The 15677-nt window shown below is 39.3% G+C and overlaps 1 protein-coding gene across 6 annotated transcripts in view; it reads right to left on the reverse strand.

Moving 5' to 3' along the window:
- Positions 1–15677, reverse strand: part of PLAG1 (PLAG1 zinc finger) — a 52756-nt gene that overhangs the window by 25168 nt on the left and 11911 nt on the right. For 2 of the 6 annotated variants that reach the window (XM_030966726.1, XM_030966716.1), the window contains exon 1: positions 151–5266. The exons of the other annotated variants lie outside the window; for them this stretch is intronic. The gene's annotated coding sequence lies outside the window, so the exon portion shown is untranslated. Of the gene's footprint in view, positions 1–150; positions 5267–15677 lie in introns of those variants that run through there. 6 annotated transcript variants of the gene reach the window in all.

Consider the following 15677-nt stretch of genomic DNA (forward strand, 5'->3'; position numbering starts at 1 on the left):
TAAATGAAACAGGAGTCTGACATAAGTTTGAGAATGGCTAAGTTAAATTGCAAGGGAAAGGCTGCTACCTGAGTGATGGAGCGATGCTCCAGAAAAAGTAGTTTAAACCCTCCTGTGAAGTTATTTTGCAATTGGGCATGCAATACTTACCAGATCAGTTTCCTCCTCCAGCCTCCACAGGATCCTGTAGCTGTTTCTTGGGTATTGTTCACAGCTGAGCAGACACAGTGCTTTGCAGATGACCCAGGCCAGGAGGACACTATGGTATAGGTGAGGCTACAGACTTTTTTTTTTTGCTGGTTTGTTGTGTTTTTTTTAAATTCATTTACCTCAGGCCTCTGTTGTGGCACTGTGTACCATCTGAGAGAAAAGAAATATTCACTCCTGGATTTGGTAGCAATGTCACTTGCAAAACCACAGCCCTGAGCATGTATGAGGGCACTGATCAAGAATCCTGCTGAGTTTCTTTGTCTTCTGCTATATCCTTTGTGGTCTCTTGTGCTGATTCATTCCCAAGGCCAGGTCCAGGTGTGTTTTCTCTCCTTCATTTATGTATGTACCTGTACCTGCCCATCCCATTATGATTAATATCCAGGCTCAGTCATATATGAACTGGAGGCCACCAGAGCCTTAGCAGACCCTTCAAAACTAATATATTATTATAACCAACTTTCTTACAACCTCCACCACAAAAAGCAGCACTCTTGCCTACCTGCCAACATGTATGGAGCATCTACCTCTACTCAGAATGATCCTGGAGTAAAGCACAACATGGGTAGTAAGCCAGGTGGGAAGAAATAAGAACTCCGACGCATCATATACAATCCAAAGAAACCTTGAGTGGAACCCAGCTCGCCACAACAAGCATTTACTACAGTAAATACTCCTTTGTGATGCAACATTGAGAATTCAGTTCAGCATGGACACATGATGCTGTAAGAGGAACTGCACTGTATTCAAGGTAACATCCTACTGGGGACTAAGCCATAGTGAATTGGATTTGTTAATTATTTCTCAGTAATCATCAGCCTAGAAATTCTTTCTCACTTCATCCATTTTAAAGTTCACAAAGGGACAATCCTACCTATTGTCTGCTTGAGTGAATCCTATGTTTCCATACTTACAAAATGAAAATAGAAGTAAAGAACGGAAATGCAGTGAATTTTACATGCAGTTTCTGTTTGTTAGAGAAAAATATTTTTCAGCATATAATAAGAATTTCATAATGAAAAAAAAACCCCAACAACAAAAACCCCACAATGGGTTATTCCTCATCCTATACCTTTAAGAGATTACTCTAACAGATAACACAAACAGATTTGTAATTACTATATTCAAGCATCTTCTATAAGCCACTAAGACATCAAAGGAATGGGTCAGATGGATATGCACATTTCAGATCTGCTAAGTCCTGGTCCCATCTCTCTCACATACCCTTCTACAACTTTGAGAAAAGTAGCTAAGGCATATCAGCTTACACACTTTTATCAATTTCCAGTCCTTGCTTAAAGAAAGAAACAAAACTACTTAACCAAATCCAGCCTACCTCTCTGTTAAATCTTCCCTCCTCTCCCAACAAGACCCATCCATTCCTTGTTTCTAAAGTGCAGCCCCAACTACCATGCTCTTTCAGAGCCACACTCCTCCTTCCAAGGCTTCCCTGCTCTGGTGGCAAAACCCAAGGAATCACTTCAGCTCCTTGCTGCCAAAGCAGGTAGGTCACTGTGCATCGCAAACTGAGTCTTGGAGATTTCTATCAGATGCACAGGCTGTTCTTTGTTTACAAAGGCTTGGATATTAAGAAGACACCACTATAAAAAGGAGGAGTATTTATTTACAGATATCATTAGCAATTTACAAGAAAATGAAACAAACAGGTCACATAGGAACAGCTGAAGCACTGAGCAGCTAACTGGATGTTTCAGCTATCGAAAATTCAGTATTGCATCAAATGTTGTAAGAGAGCGACAGATCACAAATGCCAAGTTAGTCATTTTCAGTAACAGTTCTCATGGAATTTTTTCCTTCTAAATAATCAAAACAATTGGTCATTGGTCCTTATAAGGAAAAGTGCCATACCAAACAGAATTTCATAAAATACAGCTGTTTTGACTTCACAGTTCCCTCCAGCATATCCACAGCACCTGAATTTTGAAGCTGCATTTTTATGCTTGTGTCTTTGTTGTTTTGGTTTTTAATTTTTATTTTTTTAACAAGATAACAAGATAAAACTATTAAAATTATTGGCAGTGGAGTAACTTGTTCCGATTCAGAGTAACAGGTTTCATCTGTTCTTATGATAGAGAGCCTCAATAAAGCCACAGCATAGCAAATTTTAAACAAATAAACAGCCACAACTTGTTTTTTAACAGCAAAGTATTAGCCTGTGAGGTTAATTGCCAGAAGGTAGCTTACAGTCAGACAGACAAGATTTACATAGATAACTGGGATCATCCAAAATTAGAATATGATTTCAAGAGGGCTTCAGGAAAAAATAATAGCAACCCTCTTTTTCCAGGACAAAACACAAATCAGCAGAGAGTTAAATAAGAGAGGACCTTCTCCTCTGTATCTTACAGTTATACCACCCCTGAGGCATCTGATAGCACCTAATATCAAGACAAAATACAGGACTAAACAGAACAGTAGTCAGAATTCCTGTGTTGTACCAGATCTAGAGAGGATAACACCTTTGTGGACTCCAAACAGCAGCCTCCCATCTCCCCAGAGCATCTTTTAAAACATGCAGTTGAGCTTGCCTCGAGTATAGCAAAGTATAAGTTTTAAAACCTCAGGCACTGGGATACCCGCCAAGTCACAACAAATATGTATACATAATCTAATCTACTTAAATTCAGAGTGGAAACTCAGTGCCCTTCAGGTATATCCCTCAAGGCTACGAATGTATGCTTGTCAGACAGGATGAAGTTTCCCTGTGTAAGTAATAACTGAGTGCTTCTGGCATCTAACCACACCTCCGAGGTTCATCCAAACCCCAAGATCAGGGAGGGAGGAGTCATCAGCATGCAGGTGAGGAGGTTTGGAAGTAGGGGCAAAATGAGATTAAGGAAGAGGAAACCGAGACAAATTACAGTGGATTAGGAATAACAAGGCTCTCTTAATAAAACAGTTATAAGAAAGCCCTCTTTTCCCTTCACCTGTAGCAGATGAAAAGTTGGTTAAAAAAACCCCCAAAACAGGGATTCCCATGAAGACAAGGGAGCCTAAAAAGTGAAACAAAGCAAAGCAGAGGCAAAGCAGCAGAGTTAATGAATTGCAAGGCAATGCTGCAGACAGGATTTTTCACATCATTGGTATGGTCACCTTATCTTAGGGAAAAGTGGCTAGAAAGAAAGCCAATGAAATCCTCTGGAGCCTGTAAAGGCTTCTACTGCAAAAAATAAAAATAACAAAACAAAAATCAAAACTGTTTAGGATACAGACAAATGTAAACACACAGGGGCATCTGTTGACAGCAAAAAGCAGTAACTGTTGTCTTCGGAAATGATGAAATACAACTATTTTTCTTTAAAAGCAGGTGACTGACATTGAGTATGAAATTTCATACTGCACTTGTTTCTGTGACGTATGAACCCTCTGCTAAGAGAAGCTAAACAACTGGATAAATTTTAATAAGAGATCTTTGCATTTGGACCCTAGAATAAAGATTTCACTGGCAGCCTTACTTCCTACCACTAACCAATCTCTTAAAATATAGTATCTACTAATCCTTTAAAACACTTGGTTTAATAGCACATGATAATAACAGCTTTATCTGAAGCAGATCTAGCGTGTTCTATGCTACTTATTTTAGCAGGTTTTTTTTCCTTTTCTTCCGTCAGACAATGTTACAATTACAAATTTCAAACTGCAAATGCCCTACTTATTGAAATCTGAGTACTAGAGGGAGGAAAGTGAGATGTGGAGAATCATGCTCATTCCATCAGTGTTTGTAACTGCCCACATCAGCAGTCTTCAAGAAAAAAAGCAATACCTGTGAACACGAAGCAGGGATTCATGACCAGCTAAAGCTGGGTAATACAGTCTGACAGCAGGGCAGCCACCCAAGCCTTCTATCACTAAGAACACATGAAAAAGTAACACGCAGAAACTCGGCTGTAAAAATGACATTTCTTTCCTGCCTCCTATCACCTCACAGAAATGTGCCAGAGCAAAGGAAGGTGTGCAGACCGTTCTGCAGGAAGAGCTGGAAGCTCATCTTACTAAACCACACTTGCTACATATCGTCAACCACACACAATACACTTATTTATGACCTGCAGCTTCCATCCCTCTCCCCAAACTCACCCAGTCCTGCCACCTTGCACAAGCTGCCACCATGACTAGTGCTGGGGGGAAACATCTGCTAAAGAAAAGGGTACAAAACGGTCAAAAAGAGCTAGGGTTATGCAAATGAATGGCTGAGAAAAAAGACTCACTACCAAAACAGGTACAATGAATGGCCTGATGATTTCAACATGTTTCTTTCTGAAATAATTTGCTTCCTTACCAAAGCAGGGGATGCTTTTGGAGGAGGCTTTCCCAAATGAAAACACAAGAATGTATCAAACATATTTACATATTAATTTCTCACTGCTACCCTATACTTGTCACCACAACTTTGAGGTTTGTACCCAAAAGGCTGTACATGCCAAGATGAGGGCTGATACTTCCCTTGAATTACACACAAACCAGCACTCTGAGGCATCAACTTTTCAAAACAAAACAAAACTCAGCACAAAACAAAACAAACCCCTGAAAAAATTACTCAGAATTGATATAGCTACAGTAAAGATAATTGCTGTTAGTTAACCTCAAGGCCTGATCCGTCATCAGATTTGATAGCTGCCTTGGCAAGCAACTTCAGCAGTTACCTTCTCATCTCTGGATCTAATCCCAAAAGCAAAGCAGCCATCTCCAGAATTAGGTAGCTCCGCCTAAACAAGCACCTTGTTTACTGGGTCGAGCATAGGCAGAGGCAACCATGCCCAGCCAAGATGCCAAGCTGGCCTGACACAAGCCACCCCCTTGCTGGAAGCCAGACCATGCAGCAGAAGCAGCTGAGCTTTTCAGCTTTTCATCCATGAGCAGCTCAGAGGCAGGGGTAACAGCTCTGGCACAGCATCTTGGCTAATGCTTTGGGATCAGAGATGGACACATCTGTCCAGCTGTCATGCTGAAGACAGCACACGTCAGCACTCTGTTAGTCTGCCCAGAACTTAGTTATTTTCAGCATGCCTCCACACTGACACAGTTCAGTGCTTCTTTGTCCTTCCCTTTCCCCTTACTTTCCCCTTTCCCTTCCCTTTCCTTCCCTTCCCTTTCCTTTTCCCTTTCCACACTCTGTGCCAGGTCAGGGACCTAAAACATTCAAGTTAACCACAGAGAGCTAAAACAGTCAAATTAACTCTACAGAAAGAATTCCAACCATTTCCATGCAGTTTCTGGAGTGGTTTTGTGCCCGCACAAGAGGAGATAGAGAAGAGCCACCTCATGAACAGGGATGAGCAGTTTGGGATTCCCATATCTCTAGCCCCAAGAGCATACACAGATTTCCTGCAGTCTCTTGGTACTAACATTCAGAGTCAGGAACAGCAGCAATTTCAGCACCCTGCTGAACATGGGGATTTGGCACCAGCTCTGTCCCGCAGACCCAACATCCAAGAGGAACCAACCTGATGGAACAGACTGAGCACAGCAGACTAATGGAGTATCACAGCACTGTAAGATGCTCTCACCTTAGTAGGGGTGATGAAAGGTGCTGAATGACCAAGTTCAAATTATTATTGGCAGTGCATAGATCTCCTTGAATAAACTTGGTGCGATCTAAGTCTGTCAAACATCTACAATCACAACAGGGAGAGCCCTGGCAAACTGTTTGAACTCACTCATTACTCCTCCTAGAGTGAAAAAAATGTAGAAGTTTACAGTCCTCTGCATCATAGATGGCTGTCAACAACAGAGACCAACACAGGGCCTTCTGAAAGGTGAATTTAGGAAAAAAAAAGCATCTACCACACTTATATAATCTTATCTTTCATATTGAAATACTATCTTCTGATTTAACAGGAAGCAAGGCTGTGATGAGATGGAACAGTCTCACAAGAGCATCAAATCCAAGTACACACTTTCTGCCTCATTTCAATACTGAGAAAGGTGGAGAAAAGTTATCTGGATGTACAACTAATGATGATAGCATGGCCTCTTGCTTGGAGCACATTTTCAATGAAAGAATGAAAACATGAAGGTAAAGAAAAAAAATCAAACAAACTGTCACATGATTTTTAAAACCATGAACCATGTCAAATACCCAGCTTTTCTTCAACATTACAGAGTCTTTATACAAAAGAAGCACAACACTTCTAGTCTCACTCCTAAGGAATATATTACACTACCACCTGAGCAGTAATTTGTTGAGCTGAGAAGAGTTAGTTCAAGAACAGTATGACAGGAAAAGCAGCCGACCAAGAGGAGATGACAACAGATTTCTTTCAGAAAAAGGTGGAAGGATGTTAGCTAGGGACTTCTGCCACGATTAGTCTTTAGTCTTTTTTGATTCAACACTTCCATTTAGGATTTTTTTATGCCTTTAAGTGAGCACTACAAAAACATGCAGAAAATATGAAACTAGGAGGTAGCAGAAGTACAGTGCAGACTGAAACAACACACAAGAAAAAATTGTGTGTTGTAACACAAAAATCTTGTAACAAATCTTAAGGACAGAAACAGGATGAAAAGGAACAACAAACAACAGAGTAATGCTCTCAGAGACAGTGGTTGCTGCTGAGAAGTGATGAACTGTTAGTTGGAAGCAGCAGAGAAGGAAAAAATTTGAGTATAACCCTCCTATAAGCAGCTAGTAAAAGTCACTAAAGAAAGCTGTTTCAGAAGAAATAAAATATAATGATTCAAAAAAAGCAGCTGTATTTTCAGTGCAGGAAGGGATAGAAAGACACCACCATAGCGGACTACCAAGATCTCACTGGGAACACCATGTATAAATCTAGTAATACATATTCACAAAAAACTTATCTGGGATAGTACAACAAAACATCTGACCAAAGGAAAAAAAAAGACTAAAGTTCTTAATAAATAAACTGAAGAGACAGTCAGTAGGGCTGGAACAAAGAAGTGGAAGTGTAAGCTTATCAAAATAAGTTTAGGCTGGAAATTAAAAGGCTTTCTAGACAACACAACACTGCTTTCAGTTTACATGGAAAAAACTTCACTAGCTTGCAAGTGGCTCTATATAGGTTCACAGAGACAGACGTGGTTTCTGTGACAGCGAGGCATCTGGCTCAGCCAGGGTGATTTGTTCCAGTTCTGGGTGATTTGTTCCGGTTCGGGGTCCCTGAATACTCATTGCAACACAACGATGGTCCTTGCAGGCCAGAGCAAAAGTCCATCAGCCCAGCAGCCTTGCTCCAGGAACAGCCAACAGCAGATCATGAGGAAGACAAAAGCACAGTATTTTGGGGAAGCATCACCACTTGTGATTTAGGGACTTAGCAATCTAGACAGATTTAATATCCGCCCTTTTCCACTATTTTGGCAGCTCTCTCTCATGCCCATGTAATCTTTTGTACCGACAACATCCCATGGCAAGGAGTGCCACAGCTTAATTTCACATTTTATTAACAACAGCTCTCTATTAGCTTGTTCTGAGCCCATTTCCCACTATGTCTTTTTCCTCTTAGCTAATGATTTTGCTCACCCTTTATCCCATCAATATTACTCACGGTTCCTTTATCATTCTGTCTGTGATATGAAACTCTGTGTTCAGTGCTCTCCCTTTTGTAGTCTCTTACAGAGCTGAAAAGTCTAAACCAACTTAGGCCTTCCTTGCATGGAAACTGTTTCACTACTTTTTTCATTCATTACCTTGTCCTGTATCTTTGCCATGCTACATACTGTATTGTAGCTCTTGCACTGTATTGAGGAGACACGGCACCAACTGCTGCCTGTCTGATTTCTTTCCTAAAAATTAATTCCCACCATGCAGTGAAGTACTACAGTAAGCCTGACATCGACACCAGGCAAGAAAGCATAAACTTCAATGAACAACTGGGGTGTGAGTAGGAGGACACAAGAATAAACATATCAGTGAAGAAGCAACATAGTTTAGAAAAGGATGTCAAACTCCAAGAAGCAAGTGGAGTTTCTGGAGAAACCAATACACATGCAGAAAAGGGAGATGCAAATGAATAGCATGCAAGTACACCTCAGCTGAAGTGGCTGGAGAGACAGAAAGCTGAACAGACTGGCAGCTCTTCCAATGAAATAGCTGGAGAAATGAAATTAAACAAAAGGACACAGGCTTGAGAAGGCAAAGCACCTGCCTTTTAAACATATCTGCAGTTTAACTCCTTGCAACAGCATGTTCAGACACTTCATCAAAGCCCAAGAGGTAACACAAAAAAGTTATGGAAAAAGTCCAGCAAAGGTTAGTAAATATAAACTCATTTTTGCTTAGCTCAGGAAGCCTTTGACAAGTGGATTACTCAAGATCAGGAGAACACTCTGGGAGTATCATCCCTATTCCTCCTAAATTTTCATGACAAAGTAACTTTGGTTTTGCCAGTGCCAGAAACAGAGCACCAGGTTTTAATATACACACAAGTATAATTATTCTTACTAAATAAAATGCAAGCATAGAATTTGATCAGCATTTATCAGGTTAAATAAAAGTACTGTCATATCAGGCCTTGATCAGGCTGCAAAGCCCTCCTGTAACAGTCCTTTAGCCACCTTGATTTCAAAGCAGGAAAATTCCTCTGTTAATTTGCACAAGAACCAATGCTGCTGTCAGTAAGTACAAATGTGAACTCAAATCCAGTATATTTGACTATCTGCAGAATGAGTGGGATCACATTTCACCATGCTGCCAAACACTTGCCATTATATGATAAACTCCTCTATTTAAGCCAACCTACAACTTTGCCAAACTGCCATTGTTTGGGCTGAAATTTTACAAATTAGTATCTGCTTTCCTGTTTTGTTTCTTCAGTTTTTATTCATTCAAAACAGTGCATTTCTAAAACATAAAGTTTAATAGAAAAAAAAGGTTTTATTTGTGTCAAAAAATTCTGGCACACATTTCCTACTTTTCCTTTTCCTTTGAACACCTTTCTTTGAGATGGAGATTTGAAATTAGACAGGGACAGTGGTGTAGCTGTCATTCCTGTGAACTCTACCCGAATTCAGCCAGTTTTCTAATTGCTTATTCCACAATCCCATTAGTAACTCAGAAATCAACGTTTTGAACGCTGTCCTAGAGGTCTCAGATTCTACTAGAGATCTCTGTGTCATTTAAACTAAATGCTACAGAGAAGGTCATTAATTTTCCCAGTCCTTGGCATGTGTCTACAAGGAGTGATTTGCAGAAATACTTAGTGCCTGAAGCTGAAGCAAAAGGCAGTGAAAGCTGCATTCTAAACAGATTATAAAGACAATGGTTTTGAAAAACTCTGCCTAGTAATCTCAGAACAGGTTCTTCCAAAAATTCCACAGAAATCTGATTCTTAAATAAACAACTAAAAGAAAAAACCCCACAGGAATAATTTACTTTATTCTCACTGCATTTTATCCTGTGCATGCACTGCAGGCTCTCCTCCTTTGGAATCAAGGTGCTTTACAGTGTAAGTATCATAATGCAGGTTGGGCAGGAGGTGTCTCTCCATCACAAGAGTCAGCAACAATGTACAAGCAGCTCGGCATTTCACCAGGGCAGGGACTGTGGCTGTAGGGCAGGTTTTCTCAAAGAATCCAGAGCCTGAAGCAAAACATTCAACGTGCTAGAGAGCATACCAGAACTCTGTATAAATATGTTCCATTGTCAAGATCCATGTATAAGTTTCCAGCCAGAAAACTGGCTTGTGAACTCCCATCTGTGGGATATATACTGCTCTGAGAACCAGCATCCCACTGGGTATTTTCCTTCAAAGATCCTCAGCCTGAAAAACAGGATAGCATAGGAGTGCCCATGGTGATGACTGAGAGGAACATAATTTGGCTTTGTGAGCCTCTGTTGTGCCATATTGTTAAATTAACACACAGAATTAAACAGTGTGCACACATGTAACTGCAAGTACTCTAACTGCTTTTTTCCCCTTTCCTTTCCACATGTCTCAGTTCTCCTCTTTCAAGCAACACTGTTAGCTTGTCAGGGGAAGGACAGATGCCTGCTGTGTTCTCCTTTTCAGCCTCTAGTACACTGAATCCTAAAAATGGATGCTATTTTTTTTTAAGACATTAACAAAGCAACACAACTCCTAAAGCCTCCTTTAGTTCTATTTATTCTTCTCCGGTCACCGGTGCTTGGAAACAAACATTCTTCCTGTCCACTGCTCTCCTGTGAAAGACCACAGTATCTATAGTTACTGGAGAAGAGTGTTTCAGTTATCTAGGCTCCAAACCTTCCCATGTTTTACTTTTCAGCTTGCCCCAGAGGGCTTGCCCTCTCCAACATCAGAACCAAGATTTCTCGCTTTGGCTACTAAAATTCTCTCTCCTCACCAGGAAGCTTGTCAACTCTTTACAGAATCAAATACCACAATCACATCTGAAACTGAAGAGCTGAAGAGTCTCTTCTGATCAACTTACAGCTTCCAGACAACTTGCCAGCCCCCCCTCCCCGCAGTGCAGGAAAGAAAGAGGTGAGACAGCAACTCTAGCCCTAAGAAATGCTGTCAGAGAGCACAGGTTGAGGCTTAAAAAAAAAAAAACACAAAAAAACAAAAACAAGAATTACCAACTTCCCCAAAACCATTTTTTCTTCTTATTTGTAGGCCTTCCTGCAAAGAAAAGCATATTGGGCAGGTGGCACACACTACCACAAGTTGACGTTGCGAAACTCTCACCAGAAGGATACAAATAGCATCAGAAACAGCATCTCAACTTCAAAATATCCATGATTTTTAACAGCCCCAAGAAGCAAAAACCAGGATAATTCCTGATCCTAAGAATGGAATGGCAAGATTGAGCAGGGGGAGGAGGACTATATCAAGAAAGAATCTTTCCTATTCCTTTCTTAAAGCATGACTGCTTACAAGAGGCAATCTCATACAAATACAAGATATTTTTGTCTGATCTTGTTCAGCTGTTTCTCCTTGGACATTTGAATACCACATTCATTAAAAATAATACTGTATTTTTGGTTAGAGGTGGATTAAGAATTTTCCTCCTAAGAATCTATGAGAAGATACTTCCCTCTTTAGTTCAGTGGAGCAGCACAAACTTGTGGCTAAGAAATTTTGGGTGTAATTCTGAAAGGTACAAACAAACAAGCCGAAGTCCAAGTTCATGCAAAAATCCTCTCAGGGCAGCTGTTTATTGTATATAATTCTTCCAGCTGTGCAAAGGTGCTCTAACAAAACAAAGCACACTGCAGAAGAAAGGACAAGAGCTCAACAAAACTGCAGTACGGCAGAGTTCTTCCCTGGGGAGGGGCGGCGGGGTGTGATTGGGGCGGGGGTAGGAAGTCCAAGCCTGAGAAGCGGCTGTGGCACACAACACAGGGCAGCAAGACCCAGGAGCTGAAACCCTGCTGCCAGATGGATATTTCAGATGGTTCATCTCAAGGAATGTGTTAAGAACAGCATGCAAAAATCCACTGAAGCATTCAAGTAGTCAGAGGATCAATATATTTTGCAGGTATGTAGATCCTTGATCGCAATCCGCTAGTGTTTTATCTATAAACTACTTGTCAATACACAAACATTCCTGTTTCCTAGAGATCCTATGTCACAGACCATCATCAGACTAAGAAGTGCAGAAACATTTTTCTTTTGCAACTGATGAGTAATTTGGGAGTGAAAACTGAAAGCAGAATACAAAAGAAATCTGGAACAGAAAAAATGGTACATTAAAAAAAAGTAGTAATGAAACATTCAGAAAGAATGAATCAAAACAAAACCTAAAGTGAACTTTTCCTATAAATCAAAGATTTCAGAATGCTAAACAATAAGAGACTTGATTATGAAGAAATCTAAATGTGCAAAAATAAAAAGGTCAGATGAAGGTGTTTGGAAGCATTATTAAAATGATCATCCACCCAGAGAAGGTAGTTTTCAGATGCACTGACTACTCTGGACAATCTTATTTTATGCTCTCTCCATCTTTTCTTAGAGATATAACTGAAAACCATTGCTGAGGAAAGCTGCAGAAACTTGGAATAAACAGGAAAGAACAACAAGATGAGAAACAAGTCATTGCTACACAGAAAAACAGAGAAAGCAGAAATCCGGAAAACCTGAAGCAAAATAACAAACAAACAGTTTAACCTTGTTAAGGACACTGGGACACAGTGATGATAACTAGGAACACACATTCTTCTGCTCCTCTTTTACTATAAGGAATTTATCATGAGCTTGACTTCTTGTCCAATTTGGCTTTTTAAATATAAAAGCTCCTCTTCGGTAAATACATTCTCATCTTTAAAACATAATTATGGTCTGAAAGTTGGCACTAAAAATAGCACTAAGGAGCTTCATATTTACATCTTCTTGATTTCTGTATCAATTTACTCGATTGCAACAGTCAAGTGTATGTGCTCTGGTCTTCAAGACTCAAAGGAGTTCTCTTTAGGGTTAATCCTAAAGATAAGTTTGACAGGGTGACAGTTTTCAGTTTAAATCCATAAATTATAGTTGAAATTCAATGTGTAACTGTAAACACATTATGTCTAAAGAACAAAGCATTTACAAATGTTTAGCAACTCTCTTAAGAAAAGCAAGTATCTGAGCAAAAAAAAAAAAACCACCAAAATTAGATTAGGGAAACATAAGAAAAAATAAAAAGAATACATATTCCACTAATCCATACTGGCATGCCAGGAAAACTTAAAGACAATTTGGAACAAACTTCACAAATTCTTACAATTAGGAAATACATGAGGAATAACATCATGAATAAGTCTTCAAATTAGCAAGTGACCAAGAAGTACACACTTTGCCAATTTCAGTTCAAATCAAAGTACTTCACGATACAAGCATATTTTTAGTACTTTTACAAATAAATGAGTTCTTTGGAATAAGATCCTACACTCACTAACATTCTCAATTTTTTCCCTGCAGTGTCAGAAACAGCCATTTCAAGCAGACTTTTCCAAATATCAAAATTGAAAGGGACACTTCACATGTAATCTCATATGAAGTTAGAGTCTGAAAAAAAGGACAAACATCTTTTAAATACGAATCTTGGAAAAGCTGCATTTGGGGTTTTTTTTCCCTTCACTTTAATGACTATCTGAAATAACTACTGCACTAACCTGATGACACACTTATTTATTATATTTTCTTATGCCTCTTATTCACTTTCTGGCAGTAATACAACTTCATTTAGCAATAGTTTGGACCCCTCAGTAAGGGAATGTGTACATAGTAGCTCTCTAATCTTGCTGCCCAGCTGCTAAGACAGTCACATGAGTCACTTGCTGCCTTTAGAGCAACACACACCACTTGCTGAATTTAGAGACATTCTCTGTTTCTGCACTGGTCATACATATAAATTGAGTAATACCCTATCCTAACTACATACAAAACTCTCTAGGTATTTGTTTTTAGGTTTTTTATATTTAAATCAGTGAGTCAAAGAACATATTTTCTTACTAATGCAGTTAACAACCCAGCTCCACAAAGTGATTTATGTACCAGTTTTCAGTGTTATCGCTCTCACGCCTGCTGGGATAACTTCAGCAGTCAGTTCAAATGTAGGTAACTGCATCTAATTGTTCAGTGAAAATTCAGCCCTGGAAGAATGAAGAACTCTGTCTGCCAAGACAATTCAGTATATAGCTTCGGAACAAAATACTTTACAACAATTCCTTCCTTATCAGTATTTTAAACTGTGACTGTTTGGAACACCACCATATTCAACAGTCTATTTAAAAACAATTTACATCAAGACTGGCATAGTTGCTTCCATGCAGCATCTGCTAATACATATAACTCCTTGTGGAAAATACTTTATTTACTAACATAATTCCCAAGTATTACATAGGAAGTACTATCTCATGCTATTTGGTGCAGTGCCTTACAGGAAAGCACAGTGAGGAGACAGTTCTTTGGACTATTGCTACACTGCCAGTGTAGGCCTGATATGTTTCATTTTTCCCTGCATCACTTAATACCTTCTTTCCCATATTCTCCCTGTGTCTCTTTACTGCACTGCTCTTTGCAGATGGTTATACAGGGAGCAGATCAAAGCCATGATGTATTGTGCTCTGGCCATACATATTTACTGACTACCAGAGTAACAAAACCCCCACAGAATCACATCAATGGACAGGGCTTATGGCACCAAACCCGAGGAGTCTTACATTGTATGAAACACACTTCTACGTTCTACAGTCATTCTACACACATTGCACATTCTACAGTCCAAAACCACACTGGCACAAATTGCAAAAGACGTTTCAGCAGGCCTAAAGAAGAAAGCAGTGTATCAAACCTTAGCTAACTCTTGTTAGTTTCAAGTATGGCCAAACTTGCCTTAAAACAGACTTCTTGCCAGTAGGAAATCACAGTAGGCAATGTCCCAACTTGCCAGTCAGGCAGTAGCACATTTTCAAGTTAAATATTCTAATCTGTCAGATAACATTAAATAGACCTCCATAACTAGCCAGAATAGAGTATCACATAGTAGCAACTAACTAAACTTTTCACTGATGTTGTACCATTCTGAATTAGCATTTAAAAAATAAATGAAAATTGTTACTTCTATGCTGTTTCAGCAAATTTTGCACAGTAATTTAACTAAATATGAACAAATTCCTTGTATTGGTATTTATTACCTATAGTCATTGGTGTACACAGAGCCAGTCAACATACAGGTAAATTTCAGATTACCACACATATATGTACTGTCCTTAAAAGCAAAACTTAAGATTTCTGAAGTCAAAAGATAAGACAGAACTCTATTTTTCTGCTGCATTTTTTCCACTTCACCGAGTTTTCTGCCAAGTCAGTACTGCTGTTTCCCACGTCTGTGTGACTCTTTACTCAGCAACAGTATACAATTACAAACACTGAAAAGACAACTTCAGAAAACAAAGTGGCAGAGGAACATGGGGCAAGATTAGCAATTGAAACAACTAATCCAGATGAATCTCAGAGTCTCCAATCCAGCTGGCATAAATTCTCCTACTCCTTTGTCTTTTCCCTAATCACTACAGTATTCTATTCAGGTATTTGGTTATCACAATATAATATTATCCATCAAAATTAGGAATTACTACCCCCTCCCACTGCAAAAAAAATAATTTGCATATGCCAGTTTTAATCATCAATTTGTCCCCAATAGCCAGAATTCCTTAGAGGAGGCCAAAACATGCTGTCAGTTGTTGGAAAAAAATACCTTCAGTTTGATAATGAAGGTCTTATGCATTCTATTGAGGATGTTTCTCTCCTTAAGAACTCAAATTCATGGGTATATTTCGGGGCTATCCTGAAATCTCTCAGATGGGCTCTTGTAAGAGGTAGCTACTTAGAATAAAAACATTGCCTACAGAGTGATGTATGATGGCTTAGTGGATTAGCATGTTAAAAACATAATCTCTTTTGACACAGCTGTTTTTAAGTGTTCTTAAAAAAATTACAAAACATTAATTCTGTTTTCCAGTAAACATAACTTTTGATCTGCTGAGTCAGAGATGTTATGCATAATAATCACAGCAGGAA

Source organism: Camarhynchus parvulus, chromosome 2 (assembly GCF_901933205.1).
Source record: "Camarhynchus parvulus chromosome 2, STF_HiC, whole genome shotgun sequence".
Taxonomy (NCBI): Eukaryota; Metazoa; Chordata; class Aves; order Passeriformes; family Thraupidae; genus Camarhynchus; species Camarhynchus parvulus.